The 14,775-nt window shown below is 39.7% G+C and overlaps 3 non-coding genes across 3 annotated transcripts; 1 reads left to right on the plus strand and 2 right to left on the minus strand.

The window, feature by feature from the left end:
- The first annotated feature begins 3,420 nt into the window (after positions 1–3,420).
- TRNAF-GAA lies at positions 3,421–3,493 on the plus strand. The gene has a single exon. It is a non-coding gene; the product is annotated as a tRNA-Phe (tRNA).
- Positions 3,494–7,928: 4,435 nt separating this feature from the next.
- TRNAF-GAA lies at positions 7,929–8,001 on the minus strand. Its single transcript has one exon. It is a non-coding gene; the product is annotated as a tRNA-Phe (tRNA).
- Positions 8,002–13,838: 5,837 nt separating this feature from the next.
- On the minus strand, positions 13,839–13,911 carry TRNAA-AGC. The gene has a single exon. It is a non-coding gene; the product is annotated as a tRNA-Ala (tRNA).
- Positions 13,912–14,775: the final 864 nt, after the last annotated feature.

Raw genomic sequence — 14,775 nt, forward strand, 5'->3', positions numbered from 1 at the left:
AGTCCTAATTACTGGGTCTGGTCGGTGTCTTGGAGTTTTTTAGCTGATCTAACTTAGCTACTAACAAACTTATTCAAGGATAGTTTAGAGAGAGTAAAAAGTGAAGAAACTGAAGAAAATGAGAGTACTCATCAAACCTTTATAGTTGCCAAATTATAATAGTTAAAATTAAATCATGAGGCTGTTAGTAGCTTTAGTAGCTTTATGATATCAAAGTAAAGATAGTAACAAGAGGGAAATGTAGGAAAGAGGTAAAGAGTTGCCTAGCTAAATACCCTAATTGGTGTTCTGATGGAATCCAATCTCCAGCCAGAAGTCCAAGAAAGTCTCTTCAGCAAGAATCCCCAGAGCAAGTGTCTCCAGCAAACATGTTACCAATGCAAGAATGTTTCTTCAGACCTCTGATCATGTCTTTATAAGCAGTTTTCTCCACCCATTAGCTCTTCCATGTCACATCTCAGGAACCAATCATAGTTCCTTAAGAGGAACCTGGCTCATTTGGGGTTAAAAAAAAAAAAAAAAAAGAAAGCTAAAAGCTAAACTTGTTAACTTCCCCCAATACTTAACTCCTAATAAAAATGAAAACTAAAAATTAAACTTGTTAATCTCCCCTCAATACTTAACACCTTCTCACCAATATGGAGTTCTGGGCTTTGGAGGTAGTAGCTTTGATCAACCCCTTCTCACCAGGTAGGTGATCCCTGTGAGGGCAGGCTGATTGTTATCAGGCAGCAGTAAGGTGATGGGTCCAGGCTCTACTCAGCTGTTCTCAATTTAAAGGAAAAGGCATTATCTCACCTCTCCACACAGAACTCTCAGGGAATCAGCAATGGTCAGGAGGCAACAGCAGTGAAGCTTATCCATATCCATAGAGGCAAAAAGCCTTCCAAATGGTTTTACAGTATCAGACCAACTGCTGTGGCTGTGAGGCTACTCTGCCCTTTTGTATATTTCAAACTGCTCTACAATCTCAGACTTGGCTACCAACAAATTGACTTAAGGATAGTTTAGGGAGAGTAAAAAGTGAAGAAAGTGAAGAAAATGAGAGTCCTTATCCAACTTTATGGTCAGTCAAATTGTAATAGTTAAAAGGTTGCCAAATTATAATAATTAAAATTAAATTATGAGGTTTTAGGAGCTTTATTATGAATGTGAAAATGTAATTGGTGACCAGATCATACAATCTAGACATCTACTTTCTTAACTCTAGACAATATTTATAAGAATTTCTTTGTATTCTTTACAGGTGTTCTTGACAGGGACATGAGAATAGAACAGGTAGAATTTCATAGACACACCACATTTTCACAGTTACAGGACTGACAGAAAAGAATAGAAGAAAAAAACAATACAATAAATAAAAATAAGTCCTTCATCCTTTCTGGTCATCAAGGCAAGGATTTGTGGAGTCCTGGTGTGAATATGGCAAACTCCAATTCATCAACCAAATTCTCAAAATGTTATTTTCCCTAAGGGACAATGGAGAAATTTATTTATGGTGAGTGGTAAATTGGCTACAGTATTTTACTAATAACAATTTTCATATAATAAGTGGCACCAAAAACACCCCAACAACCAGTAAAAGTATATTAGAAAAGAATATGGGCCAATCATGTAATAAGAGTAAGAGATGATGGAGCACAGACCACCAGATAGCACTATCAGTGTTCTTTCAACTATTGCAGGCTGCTTTCCCACATATATATATCTTATACAAGAGGGGACAGTGACTTGTATAGAGTTATAGAATAGCTGGGCAAATATTGCCACCTTTGCCAGGACCCCCCTAAGTAGGCTTCTTTGAGACTTGTAGAATCTTTCATGACTGTGAACTAAATTTTATTATACCAGGTGCTAGCTGGGCATCTAGGTGGCACAGCACTGGGCCTGGAGTCAGGAATACCTGAGTTCAAATCTGACTTCAAATACTTACTGACTGGATGTACTGTTGTGGGACTGATTAATTAAAGAGCTGAAAGTATATTAATTAACCTAAGCCATGTTTTGCCCAGGGCAGTCTCATAAATGAACAATTTCTTTGAAGAAAAAGAAGGCACAATAAGTGAAGTCCTTGCTGGTGCTCAGAGAAGAAGCAACAGAGAGCAGCAGCAGCTGAACTGAGAAAAAACAAACAATAGTTTCAGAAGCAGAGAAATAAGGCAGCTTTCATCTTCCATCTATGATTTAAGAATTTTTGTATGGAGATTTTCTCATTTTATTTACTATTCCATGATCCATTTCTATCATAAATAAAAGCTTTGCTATTTGATTTATGTTCTTGTCTTCATAAAGAGTGTGCACTGGATGGGGGTTCAAAAAATATTTGCATGGGGCAGCTGGGTAGCTCAGTGGATTGAGAGTCAAGCCTAGAGACAGGAGGTCCTAGGTTCAAATTTGACCTCAGACACTTTCCAGCTGTGTGACCCTGGACAAGTCACTTGACTCCCATTGTCCACCAAGGAGCCGATTCACAGAAGTTAAGGGTTAAAAAAAAGACTTTAAAAAATTTGCATAATTATAATTATCCAAAATGCTACACACTAATCTTGAGAACACAGTCAAGTGTTCCAAGATCACATGGAAACCATATTAGAGCTACAAGGTAAGAAATGAACAAGTCACAATCATATGTCAACTCAAAAAAAAACTCTGATTGGTGTAATGAAAAGTCAACAGAAATGGATATCAAGAAAACAAAACTGACTCTTGCCTTGCTCCTAAAGGGTAGGTGAGGTGGGGGTGATGGAATCATAATTTCCTTATTAATATAATGCCAACTAAGCAAAATCTCATTTCTTTTCTACCACCATTCTGCTTCATTTCTAATCCCCTCTCTCCTGTTACTTTATTTTCTGGGGCTTTTTTCATTTTCACTCATCAAATAATAATATGAGTAATAAAAAATAGTAAAAAAAAAAATCCCAATGGATAGAGTGATGGATTTAGAGTCAGGAAGACTGGACTTCAAATCCAGTGTTCAGATACTTACCAGCTATGTGATTCTGGGAAAGTCACAAACGCTGTCTGCCTCAGTTTCCTCAGTTGTTAAATGGGAATAATAAGTAGCACCTATCTCCCAGTGTTGTTTATCAGACAGATAATATTTATAAAGTACCTGCACGTAGTAAGTTCATAGTTTTACATGCAGACCATTGGAAACAATAGCTTTGTTAATTATCCCTCACAGATTCCCCTCATTTGAAATTTTGAAAACCTCGTGCAATCCAGATAGAAACGTTCAAGCTTCCTTCAAAATGTTGAACAGAACAGAACCAAAGACTAGACTAGAGCCGTTGCTACTGATTTCTCCGTACTCAGACGAACTTCTTTTTTTAATTCTTTACATATAGAATGCCACAATACTTTAGAAATACTTAAGAAGAAAATCCTTTTTCTATATATGTGCTTCCTTCCATTGGAGCCGAAATAGCTCAGTTGGGAGAGCGTTAGACTGAAGATCTAAAGGTCCCTGGTTCGATCCCGGGTTTCGGCAGTAGTTTATGTTTTAAATATTTAGAGATTCTCCACTCCTCTACAGAGGTCTAAGTCCCATTTCACACCAAGCTCCCTGTTTCCCTGCTTCCATTCCTAGAAAGGGGGCCCTTTTGTTTTCCTCAACTAAACCGGAAGTAGTGAGATTGGAAAGTGACACCCGGTCAGTTTGCATTTTTTTCAACTAAAATTATGTCTTCCCCCTTCTATCCCACCCCAAATGGAAAATCATCATCAACAACAACAATCAAACAAGCAAGCAACTAAATTAAAGACAAAACTCTATATTAAATATAATTGGTGAAGCAAAACAACTCCTACATTATCTATATTTTAAAATACCTCATTCTGAAATTTAAGTTCATCACATCACTTTCATCACAGTAGTTCTAGAATTTTGGTTCATTGCATTGATCAGAATTCTTTTTTTTTTTTTTTAAATTTTAATTGTTCTCAATTCTCAATTCCCTTCCTCCCTCAACACCTCCCCTACACCCATTGAGAAGGCAAGAAAAATGTTGCCCATTACTAAATCATGAAAAACATTAGCCTCATTGTGAATTTTTAAAAAGCAAGAAAAATGTGCTTCAGTCTGCACTCAGAGCCCATCAATTCTCTCTCTGGAGGTGGCTAGCATTTTCTTTTTTTCTTTCTTTCTTTTTTAAAAAGCTTACTATGTATTGGCTCCAAGGCAGAAGAATGGTAAGGGTAGGCAATGGAGGTCAAGTGACTTGCCCAGGGTCACACAGCTGGGAAGTGTCTGAGGCCAGATTTGAATCTAGGACCCTCCTGTCTCTAGGCCTGGCTCTCAATCCACTGAGCTACCCACCTGGGTGGCTCATATTTTCATTATGAGTCCTTTGGAATTGTGGATCATTATATTAAGGCATCATATTCAAATTTGTTTTTCAGAAAGCCAGTCAGTCCTTAAATATTTACCAGCATACCCCTCATAATATTCCATTACATTTACATGTAAAGGGCAGCTAGATGACAGAGTGGATAGAGTGCTGGGTATAGAGTTCAAATCTAATCTCTGAAACTACCCATATAACTTTGTTTGCCTCAGTCTCCTCATCTGTAAAAAGAGCTAGAGAAAGAAATGGCAAACCATTCCAGTATATTTTCTAAGAAATGTTAGAAAGATTCAGATATCACTGAACAACTCATACACATATCATTATTCACTCCATTATTCCATAGCAGATAGGCACTGTTTTAATTGCCAGTTTTTTGCCACTACAAAAAAAAAAAAAAAGAGAGAGAGCTGCTCTCAATATTTTAATAAATATGAGTCATTTTCCTCTTTCTTTTATCCCTGGTAGCTTGGTCAAAAATGAGTATGCATAGTTTCATAACTTTGGGGGTATAGTTCCAAATTGATTTCCAGAATGAACAAACCAATTCACGACTTCACCAAGAGTATATTACTGTATCTTTTTCCTTGAAGTTATCTAACAACTGCCATTTTCTGTTTTTGTCATCTTTGCTAATAAATCTAATGGGTCTGGGGTAGAACCTCAGGTTGACTTTCATTTATTTCTCTATTACTCATCAGTCTAATTTAGGGGTCTCAGAGTTCTCTTCTTATCTAGAGAAAGAAACTGCAATATGAGGAGGGACTTCCAGCTAGAGGCTAGAAATATAGGCTCTGTCCTTGGGACCACTAGCTTTCTGGGGCCTAGACTCTCTGGAGTCCTCTGGCCTCCCAATGACAAACTGGAGTGGGATATAGGATAAGGGAAAGAGAAATAAATAAAGAGGAGTCTACTCCTGGATGTTTTGGTGGTGAGAAAGAAGTATTGACATGGGCATTGTGCAGAGATGGCAGGGACCCTGTACCCCTTAACTCAGATAGGCTGTGAACAGGGGAATTCCCTTCCCCCTTCCTGCCCCCATGACTCCTGAGACAAAGACCATTGTCCTTGGAATTCCTTTAAATTGAGATAGACAAAGAGATACACCTCCTCGATAACATCAAGTCATATATCTCAGACATCCATCTGTCCCCTAAACTATGAGGGTCACCCCCTATGTCTCCAGGCAGACCCCGATCAGATGACCAAACCTGCCCCCCCCCACCGAATACCTGAGTGTTTACCACTCTAGAATCACATCCTCATCATGACACAGCATCACATCCCCACAATTGTAAAAGTATATAATCCCCAGGATTGAGGGATTTAGGGGGAGCCTCCCATGGCTGTCTTGCTGGCCATTGATCCTATCTTACTAATAAATCTTTCTTTTTACTTTTAAGCTAAGTTTGGAGTCCTCTCATTCTTGAGAATGGTTTCCTTCCCGAACCCAGGGGTTCACCAATTTGCACCCCTATAACAGTATCAGCAGCCCTAGGTTAGGAATGGGGGAATCATGGGCCATAATAGCTCCAAGTACTCAAAAAGAACCATGGATGGATGAGATTGAGCATGAAGATTTCTGGACTGTGGACCAGCTGGACTAGTGGTCAGAAGAAAGAAGGAAAGCTGTTGTCTCTACCCTTAGAGTCCAAGAGAAATGGAGGGAAATTATCCAGAGCATTTCCAGAATCTCCTGCTTTCTTTGGCTGGAAAGTTTCAAAGTACATAACCATCTGTCTAGCACATGGGTTTACAACTTTGATGTCATCCTTAACTTCTCACTCATGCCACATATTCAGTTAATTGCTAAATCTTCTTTGTTTTTAACCTGCATAATGTCTCTCAAATATGTGTATATGTGTATACATGTATATATAAATGCATACATGTATGTGTATATATACACACACATATAACTACACATAAAGACAAATATATTCTCTACTTATACAAGAGGCACTCATTACCTCTTTTTTTTTTTAAACCCTTACCTTCGGTCTTGGAGTCAATACTGTGTACTCATTACCTCTTGATCAAAACCTATGAGTCAACCCCGATACCTCACTATCTCTCAACCACTCATCGCCGTTTGTCTAATCTGTTGCCAAGGTTTGCTGATCTCACCTCTGCCATACTTCTTAATGACCCTCTTCTCTCCTCTGACATTGCTGCCACTGTAGTTCAGGCCCTCATCACTTCTTGCAATAGCCTTTGGTGGATCTGCTTGTCTCAAATCTCTATCCAAGTCCAATTCATCTTCCAAAGTGATTTCCCTAAATGCAAGTCTGATCATGTCATTGTCTCTACTCTATAAATTCCCGGTTCCTGGGAGAATCCACCCAGAAGGGAATCCCAGACTAGCATTGCAGACTCCCAGGTGGTCAGGGACCAGAGCAAAGCAGAGTTCAATCCTCAACTCTGCTAAGGCACATGGCTCCTGGCTCTGAATGGAGGCCTAATCAGCCCTGTTCCCCCTTTTCCTTAATTAAAGAGTGGCTTTTCTGACTATTTAATAGTTCTGTGTTTTTTCTAAGTTAACACTTCCTACCTTTCCTCTCTTCTTACAACTCCTTAAAAGGAACTTAAGCCAGAGACCCTACCCTCCTGGCTGTTCTAGGAACAAGGTACTCTGCTCAGGCAATATATTCTCTGTCTTCCAAGCTCTGACTATTGACCTCCCCAGCTTCCTTTAAGTACTAATTAAAGTCTAACCTTAAACCCTTCCCAACTCCTCTTAATTCTAGTGTCTTACCCTTGTTGATTATTTCCTATTTATTCTGTAGATGGCTTACTTTGTTTATTTTTGTTTTCGTGTTGTCTCCCCATTAGACTATAAGTTCCTTGAGGGAAAGAACTGTCTTTTTGCCTCTTCGTATATATCCCCATTGCATAGCACAAGGCCTGGCACTAGACAATTAATAAACGTTGATTAGTTGAATAGATGACCTAGAGCAGGGGTCGGCAATGTATGGCTCTTGAGCCATATCTGGCTCTTTTGAGGGCCAGATATGGCTCTTTCTGCAGGAGCCATAAAGTCCATTTTTTTTCAGGCGCTGTTACAGGAGGGTGCACTGTGAGCACTGCATGGCTCACACGAAATTACATTTTAAAAAATGTGGCGTTTATGGCTCTCACGGCCAAAAAGTTTGCCAACCCCTGGCCTAGAGGGAGGCTGATGTCGGTTCCCAATCTTCCAGCCACTTCCCAGGGTTCTTGGAGAAAGTAGTAAGATGGTGTTGGCAGGTATAGGGAAGATCAGGCACCAGGGGAAACCCTCTAAACCAGAGTTCTCCGACTGAAATACCTCCACGTGGAAGTGAAAAGACCTCGCTCAAAGAGAACCTGTTTTAAGGGACTGAGGTATGGGATGGGAGTTAGGTTTTTGTGTGTGTTCCTCAGCACCCACTCCATACACCTTTCCTAAGCAGACCTTTGCTTCTTCAAGTTCAGTCCTTGGTAGCAAATAGAGTCACAGCTCTTAAGGCTTCCCGAAATCCTTTAGGCTTCCCGAAATCCTTCGAGTAGAACAAGAATTTAAAAAGGTTTCACTTGAAAAACCATCGCCGCCACCTAAGTTGCCGAAACCCGGGATCGAACCAGGGACCTTTAGATCTTCAGTCTAACGCTCTCCCAACTGAGCTATTTCGGCTACTCGCTTAACTTTTTTTACTCATTTGTCCCTCAAGCACTTCTCAAATCTATTGTTGCTTCAAATTTAAAGAATTGTTCAGTGAAAGTGTGAGCTAGCTTCTCTCCCCTGTGAGAAATGTAGGACTCGGAACTCTGAATACGATAATTCATCTCAAGCTGCTCTTCTCTGAATGACAGAAAAATTTCAGCCTATTGTTAGGAGGCCCAAACAATACTGATCTTCTAAGGAGATTCACGACGTCTTTAATGAGGCGCCTGATGGTGAACAGGAAACGTTGCCATCTGTCAGTTAGCATATTAAAAAAAAAATTGTTATGCTTGGTTTTTACTCTTTTCAGTTCTATATACCTATGTCCCAACCATATCCTGAAGGCTCGCTGCCCTCCTTTGTAATTAGGGGAAAGGGAAAAAAAAAACAAAAACAGGGAGGAGAAGAGATTCAACAAAACCAACCGTCAGGTAAACTGGTTCCATATCTCTGCAACGGAGGGGGAAAGCTGCTTTTTCTCAACTTTGAGTGGTTGTAGTGGTGACGGAATCATAAAATAGATCTTCCTCTCCGACCAAATCTTTCAGTATCCTGATCAAGGTAGAGCAAAGGCTGGAGGGAAGTCATAGCGACTGGCTCAAATACTGAATTCTAATAGTTCCGATTTCTTGGTCAGCATCACTTGGCAGTGAATTCCTTAGTAGTCTGGCCTTGGTAAACAGACTTGAAAGAAATTACTGACGTCTTATTTGTGAAAACTGCAATGAGAGGGTCCTGGAAAGGATGTTAAATGGTAGTGTTGGGAACCCTGAATTTTTCCATCAGCTGAACCAAAAAAAAAAAAAAAAAAAAAAAAAAAAAAAAAAAAAAGGAGTTTCTATAGCCACAAACTCTTACTCTTTAACTAGGGTTTTTAAAAAAATCACCTGCACAGCTATAAAATAGGGTAGATGTGGCTAGAATGAGCAATTGAAGTGAAAAACACCCTACATTTTTAGTGATTGCAAATTGACTCAATATTGAAGCAATACCATTCAAAAAGTCAAAGAAAAAAAATATAATTTGTTTCCCACAATGTTTATTGGAAGCATTTACAAAAGTTTTATTGATATACTTTATTTTAACATTTCCATCATTTTCAAACCTTTTCTCCCCCTCCCCCTTCTTTTTTAAGGAGAAAAAAAAAAAAGAAAATGGCTGGGGCGAAGGAGAAGGAATTTCAACAAAACTAATATCAATCAAGTCTGATATATAATGTTCTATACACTCAATTCACACTTCTGCAAAGGAGGGGGGAGGTCATTGAAGAAATGTTTCATATAAACCAGTGGTTCCCAAACTTTTTTGGCCTACCGCCCCCTTTCCAGAAAAAATATTACTTAGCCCCCTGGAAATTAATTTTAAAAAATGTTAATAGCAATTAATAGGAAAGATAAATGCACCTGTGGCCATCACCGTTATCCTGGATCGCTGCAGCACCCAACATATTTGTAGCAAGACTTTTTGGATGTAGCAAAGAACAGGAAACAAAGTGGATGTCCATTGATCTTAGAATGTTACTATATAACTAGAAAAGAAGATTATGATGAATAAGGTAGTGCAAAATGAAGTAAGCAGAGATAGGAAAATAATATATACAGTGACAACAGTGTAAATGGGGGAAGATGAGAAGCAGCTGCCAGCTGGGTGGATCATTGCCTGGAGACAGGGAGCTATGTGTCCCCTGGGCAAGTCAATTAACCCCCACTTACAGCTTTTCTGCCTTGAAGCTTGAGTTTAAGACAGGAGGTAAGGGGTTTTTGTTGTTTTTTAGTGTAACTGGAAAGAACAATCACAAAACACTTGCATGTTAGGAAATGATAATAACCAAAGTAGGTCCAAAAGAAGACATCATTCCCCATCAGCCTTTGCAGAAATGTGGGTCCATGAGTGTGGAGTACTGCATTTATCATCAGACTTTTTCCATGTATGGATTTGTTTTGCTAAAAAAGTTTTCTCTTCTTCTTTTAAAAAAGTTCTTTGTTGAACATGAAATATGTAACTATGGGGAAATATTCAATAAAATAAAATAAAATACAAAAAAAAGTTCTTTGTTATAGAAAATGGCTCTCTGGGAGAGAAGAAGGGAAGGACCAAAGGAGAAAAGTAAGTGATGTAAAAGCAAATATATCCATAAAATTTATTTTAAAAAAGAAAAAAGAAGCTTATAGGAGTACAGCTGAGAGCAAATAACCAAAAGGAGAGTTTGTGCCTATGGATTAGGGAACAAGTTGTGACTTGCCCAGGGTCACACTGCTAGGATATATGTGAGGGCAGATTTGGATATAAGACTTCCCAGCTCCAGGCCTGGCATGCTATGTGCTATCCAGCCATAATCATGCTTTCTGTCTCATTAGGGTATTAATGAGACAGAAAGCATGATTATGAAAAATTCAGGGAAACAATTGGAAAACTTGTTTGAATTTATATGAGGAAGTAAATAGATTCAGGGGAATAAGTGATCTCTCACTATGATAATGTAATTTTAAAAAATTGAAAGAATTCAGAGCTTTGACCAATGCAATGAGCAGAAGTGATTTTGGATGGCTTGAAGGTGAAGCTTACCTTCTGCATCCCTCAGCAAGAGAAGGAATATAATCAAGCATACAATTTCAGACATGACCAATGGATTATTTTGCTTGCTATAGATTTTGTTGTTGATGAGTGTTCTATGTCTATATGGGAAGTCATTGACAAGAAATAATGTTTTTTTTAAAGTAATAACAAAATATTAAAAAAAAAAAGAAAATGGGCACTTTTTAAGTGGTCTTCTTAGATTTTCATAAAGAATGGTTCTGGGGTGTAGGGTAATTCAGTAAAGGATAGGGCAAAAGGGGAGATGGCCAGGAGGAAACAGCAGTAGAAATGAAACAGAAAGGAAAAAGAGTGAAGTAGGAGATGTGGAGTTGTTGGTTGTTCACGTGAATTTTTCTATGCCTATATCTTTTTTTTTTCACCCCTCTCTAGTTGGATTCCTATTTGGCTCTTACAACACAAAGCTGCCACCTTCCCCAGGATGCTATCTTTGATTCTTTTTATCTGCTGAGACCTCAAGCAGTTCTTTGGTTTTCTTCACCCTTCAAGTATTTATCATGCAACATAGTATGTCTTATAGTTAACCTGTAATCAACAGAATTATATATAACCCATCAATTAGTTATATATATTTAAAGGTAGAAGATTCCTTCATTTTTTTTTTAACCCTTGTACTTCGGTGTATTGTCTCATAGGTGGAAGATTGGTAAGGGTGGGCAATGGGGGTCAAGTGACTTGCCCAGGGCCACACAGCTGGGAAGTGGCTGAGGCCGGGTTTGAACCTAGGACCTCCCGTCTCTAGGCCTGACTCTCACTCCACTGAGCTACCCAGCTGCCCCTCCTTCATTTTTTTATGAGGAAACCAAGACCCAGAGAATTAAAATGACTTGTTTAAGTTTACACCTGCAGTAAATATCAGAGTCAATATTTCGTTGGGGTTTTTTTCTTCCCAAGTCAACAGACATCAAATTAAGAGCTTCTGATAAGTTGAGTACTGTGCTAAGGGATGGGTAAACAAAAGAAAGCCAAAGCTAGCCCTGCCTTCAAGAGTTTACATTTTTTTCTGAGCAGGATTTCCATCCAGGGTTTCTGCAGAGATCCAAATCTAGCTCTGCAAAATGTGTTTAAGCCCTTTTTCCTAAGTAGGTCTTGTTATCTGGGAATTATTGGAGCATTGAGAAAATGGGATTATAACAGGTATAATATAATAAAGAAGCCAATTTAGGATTTTAACCCATGTATCTCATTCTCTCTATCTGCTCTCTTTTGGGTATTCTGTCATCCTGAATTCGCAAAACAATTTAAAACAAACTCTCTGGCCTCCTTCACCCCATTCCAATCAGTTCTCTCAATAATTCTCACATATAACCTGGAGATATATATATATACATATACATATACATATAACCAAGAGGATTGAGCCTGTAAACAATTTTTTAAAGTGTATTCAAAGACTAGGGAGAAGAGAGTTTTGATAAGCTATTCCTATTATAGGATCCTGTAATACAAGGGGAGATGAAAGAAGAGAGGCAGAATTTGCCCTGGGGTGTTATGTGTTCAGAATCTTCTACTAAGAGGACCAACAACCTAGACTTGGAAGACCAGAACCAATTTCAGACTACCTCCCAATCCTCCTCGGTGCGGAGGAGAAAGTCTTAGGGAAAGGCGTGGCATAGCTGATAAAGAACAAAGGTTTGGGTGAGAAGATTCTCCTTCCCCAAACAGTTTTCTTCAGATGACTTCCTGTTCGAGATATCTGGGAAGAGTCTCCTTGGTAGAGAAAGGCTGAGCTCGCGGTTGAACAAAAATTGATTTGTAGATCCTAAGAAAAATGTCCAAAGGAAAAGGGATTAGGAACTCATTGCTTGTAGACCAAACTCAAGGACCATTATGTAAAGTTCTCTAGTGCTAAAGTATTAGCGAGTGGATTCAAACAACCCAATAATCCGTCTAAATACAAACAAACTTCTTGAGAAGCCCTCAAGGCAAAGCTTTTAGTTAATTTAGAAGTTTCCCAGATCGAGTTAAGAGAAAGTTGTTCCCACCTTAAAGTGGAGGGTATGGAGGAATGACAGGGATCATAAGATTAGAGATTTAGAGTCAGAAATTACTTTAGAAGTCTTACAGAGAAGCCGAGGGCGTTTCTGGTCCCCAGTGCCATCTCTATGTATTTACAAGCAGTGCTACTCTGTGCCTGGGATACTCTTGGGAGTACGTAGTGAAAAAAAAATTCTCTTGTGTATTTCATTCTTCTCCAAAATGAAAAATCCGAGCGGGGCCTGGAAACTTGAGGTTTTCTCTGTGACAAGGGTGACAGGAATTTGCTGCAAAACAAACCCCTTTGGACTACGTGCTTGTCCCTCTCTCCCTCACCCCACCCCATCCCATTCCATCCTTTATTGGGCCAGAGAGAAGGCGCTTTTGAGTGAGTCCCAGAGGTGAAATCTCCTTCTGTAGGCACAGGACTAAATGCTTCATGCTTCATCCCTTGAAGGGACACCCGGATTTGGGTAGATGGAAAGACTCGGATTGGATCGCTGTCGAGGTTTCCGCTATTTCGTGCCTTGAGCTATTTGGCTGAGGAGCGAACGTGTACTTTTCCAGAAGAATTAGAGAGAGAGAAAGGGTAGTTTTGTTCAGCCAAGGCATCTTTTTTTTTTTTTTTTTTTAATTTTAAACCCTTAACTTCTGTGTATTGACTTATAGGTGGAAGAGTGGTAAGGGTAGGCAATGGGGGTCAAGTGACTTGCCCAGGGTCACACAGCTGGGGAGTGTCTGAGGCCGGATTTGAACCTAGGACCTCCTAGTCTCTAGGCCTGGCTCTCAATCCACTGAGCTACCCAGCTGCTCCCTCACCATATCTTGAAACCAAAGAACCGCAGAATGTAGAAAGATTAGTTTCTTTGACTGGAACTGGAAGTGAAAGTGTGGCTCCAAGATCGCTAGACTGGTGGGAAAAGTTTCCGACACGAGAATTAGGTGTACAGTCTTAGTGTGCCCTCGGACTTTGTCGAGCACGATTGAAGCAGCAATTCCGGGGCTCCTAAATTCCGGACTCGAATACTGTCCTCAGATCTATGAGGTATATCTTCGACAGCCACTGCCGGGTAAAGGGAAGGAGGAACTCCTGGTCTCATTGACAGTCAGAGGCCGCTCTTTCAACATGAGGTACAGAAGGGGACAATAATGCTCTGTATTATTTCTTTTTAGACACATTTAGAACAGAATTTATCTGAAACTCCTGCAGACTGTATCAAGGGACAAAATTCTCATGGAGGATGCGGGCATCGATCCCGCTACCTCTCGCATGCTAAGCGAGCGCTCTACCATTTGAGCTAATCCCCCCGACCGCGTAAGAAGAGGGCGTCTAGTTCCTATTACGAAATTCGTAGGTAGATAGCACTGGAGATCTCGTGGTGAAATTTAAGTTTTAATAGAGAATGCAACAGGAGAGAATAACTAAGAATTACTGAATAGTAGTACTAGGGAAAGGAAAGAAGCGGGCTAGCGAGGCAGAGGGAAGGTAAGTATGACCAGAGGTCATTGGTAAAATAGGAAGTGGGCACAGCAAAGGGGAGGGGTTCCTAATGGGATTTATGGGAAGGATCCCATCGGCCCGCACCAGAGAACAGTTTCCACCAGGAATCAGTTTCTTGGGAGGTTCTCACCAAAAATAGGCACTTCTCTGAATCTGGGTCGCTTTGGGCAGGTCATTCTGCAATATGAAATTGAACTTGGACTCTGTTACTCAGAAGCCTTTTTAGAAGCCTACTTCAGGACCAAGAGCTCCATGTTGCAGATAGAATCACTAGGTGAATAGGTCTCACGGTAAGTGAATTATTTACTGAAAAATACTTTAAGTACCCATTCCATTTTGCTCCTGGTATGAAACCACTCAGAGTCAGGAGAACGCGACACAAATGTCTCCCTTGTATAAACAAAACACAGCACTGTGTATTCGGGTGGAGCCAAGTAGGTCCTAGAAGGAAAGATCACTTTTCTCTTCCTAAGGATCAGGGAAAGATACCAGGGGAATTCTCCGGTAAAATTATCTTCATCTCCCAAATTTCCCCTCTGAAGAAAACTGGCTCATCACAGTAACACTTCAGAGCCAGGACCTATATAATTTTGGATTTTGTGTTTGCAGTACTTTGCATGTGGTTAATGTTTATTGTATTTATTTACTGAACTTAACTGAATTGAAATAAA

This window comes from Gracilinanus agilis, chromosome 1 (genome assembly GCF_016433145.1).
Source record: "Gracilinanus agilis isolate LMUSP501 chromosome 1, AgileGrace, whole genome shotgun sequence".
Classification (NCBI taxonomy): Eukaryota; Metazoa; Chordata; class Mammalia; order Didelphimorphia; family Didelphidae; genus Gracilinanus; species Gracilinanus agilis.